This window comes from Mus caroli, chromosome 9, assembly GCF_900094665.2.
Source record: "Mus caroli chromosome 9, CAROLI_EIJ_v1.1, whole genome shotgun sequence".
Classification (NCBI taxonomy): domain Eukaryota; kingdom Metazoa; phylum Chordata; class Mammalia; order Rodentia; family Muridae; genus Mus; species Mus caroli.
Window position 1 is genome coordinate 113,795,931 of NC_034578.1, and position 2,610 is coordinate 113,798,540.

A 2,610-nucleotide genomic window follows, 5' to 3' on the forward strand; every position below is an offset into this window, starting at 1 on the left:
AGAAGAAGAAGAAGAAGAAGAAGAAGAAGAAGAAGAAGAAGAAGAAGAAGAAGAAGAAGAAGAAGAAGAAGAAGAAGAAGAAGAAGAAGAAGTCAAAAGACAACTTTCAGGGGTTGGTTTTCTCCTTCCACCTTATGGGTTCTAGAAGTCTAGCCCAGGTCCTCAGGCATGACAGCAAACACCTTTAGCCACTAAGCCATCCTGATAGCCCCTTGGAGCTAGCATACCAACTGATTTCCACTTTCTGAGGGTTTTTTAAATTTTTTTATTAAAATATAATTACATCATTTTCTTCCTTCCCTTGCCTCCCTCCTACCCCTCCTGTGTCTTCTCCTCTTTCTCCTCATAATGATGGCCTCTTTTTATTACAATTATTGTTGTTACTGCTGTTGTTTTATATATACGTGCATAAAAATATAAATATGTCTGCTGTGCCCACTTACTGCTGCTTAAATGTACATGGTTGCAGGGCTGACGTCTTGGTGCTGGATAAACAATTAGCAAGCTCATCCATGGGGGAGATGAGTTCTCCCTCTTGCCCGACAGTCTTTGGTTGCCAGTTCTTCTGTCTAAGGTGGAGCCAGGGGAATTCTTGATACCATCTTCCAAATACTGTATGCATAAGATGATGACTTAAGTCCAGCATGAAATCCAAGGACCTACATTTTGACAAGAACAGCCATCTCCCAGGTGGTTCTAATGCACAGCTTAATTGAGGCTCCTTTAAAGGATAGGGCTAGAGGCCGGCAACCTCTAAGATTTGGTTCCTAATTCTTCCACTAGATATTTCTATGTCCTCATTCATTCTTATTTGTTAACAATTAATCAATACCAGGATACTACCCTATGCCCATTCTAGTCTCTAGAGACTTAGCAGCAAGCAAAGTAGATGGTAAGCCCTTCCTTGGTGAAGTCTGCATTCAGGCATAGCACGTGATAAATGTACTAAGGGGAAATTAAGTAACAATGTACACAGAAGAGTCACAGCTGCAGCCGGGCCAGAGGAACTTCTCCTGGGAAGATAATATTGGAATGAAGATTTGAAAGAAGCAGGTGGGATCTTCAGAGAGAGGAAGGAACGCCTTTTGGGGGGGGGGGGGGGGTCTGGGGAGGGAGGGGGACTGGAGGCATGAAGGCTCTGAAGTGAGAGCGTGCTTGGAGTGGAGCTAGTCTTTGAGATCTCTGTGATAAAATGCCTGACAGAAACAACTTAAGAAGTCAGCTTTGCTTGTGGTTTCAGAGAATCACAGTTCACGGGGCAGGGAAAGTGAAGAGAAAAGGCTTAGTCTATGGAGGTAGGAGCTCAATTGGCATACCACAGAGGCAGGGCAGAAGTCAGCGATTCTCATTCCTAGCGCTCTCCTTCCACCATCCTGCTTCCAAAAGAAAGGCTCCTCAGTCTTTAAAATAGTGCCACCTGAGGGGACCAAGCATTGAGCACACATTGATACTATGGGGAGCTCAGAAAATGAGACTTAAGTATTTCAGAGTCGTAATACTTGGTGCATTCAGAGTGATAAGATTAGCACAAGGTAGAAGGAACTGAGCAAGCCAGAGGGAGAATTCACACAGAATGTCCTAAGCCGGCAAAGGATTCTGGGAGAGGACGGAGAGCTGTTGCGGGGGGGGGGGGGGGGGGGGGGCGGGGAATGGATATCATCTGACCTGTTTTGTGTTTTTAGGGGTTTCTGGGTTGCTACATTAATACAAACTGTCAGGTGAAGGCGGAAAAATGGAGACCAGATCAGAGACCTCTAAGCTGTACAAGTAACAGGACACATGTCTGTACTCAGTGGCAGGGGTACAGGCAGTGATATAGATATATATGTGTGTGTGTGTATATATATATATATATATATATATATATATATATATATATATACACACACACACACATATATGTGATTTATTGATGTGTTTATTTAATGTGTGAAAGTACACCCACATGTCAGAAGAGGGTTGTGAGCCACCATGTGGTTGCTGGGAATTGAGTTCAGGACCTCAGAAAGAGCAGCCAGTGCTCTTAACCTCTGAGCCATCTCTCCAGCCAGGAGGAATATATTTTGAATAAATATGGAAAGTCAAGGAACACATAGTTTTCTAAAGGTTTTTGTTGTAAGATTAGGAAGTCAAAGATCTCCTGTGTAAAAATTACTTCAATCATTAATTCATTTTATTTGTATTTTTTTATTCGTATCTTTGATCTTGTCTCATGAATAGGTGTAGGGTCTTATGAACCTCAGGCTGAGCTCTAAGTGGCCCTGTGACAGGAATTTTAGGATGCCAGGCATGTGTAACCACATTTGACTTAAGCAGTGCTGGAGATTAAACCTAAGATTGTGCATGGTAGGCAAACACGCTACCAATCAAACTACAGCCTTGGCTGATTCATTTTAAAGTATATTCCTGCTGGATGTGCAAAGCCTTGGGTATATTGATAAACTCCATTCTGGTGACACAGGGACAGTAAATATTCACCTGAGTGTCAGGACAGCCAGAGCCATATGCTGGGTTACAATTCAGAGAAGTACTAGTACTACACTGGACCCTTAGCAAATATGAAAGTGTATTTAGGTTACAGAGGTCCGTGAGGGTGAAATGCAAGGGACA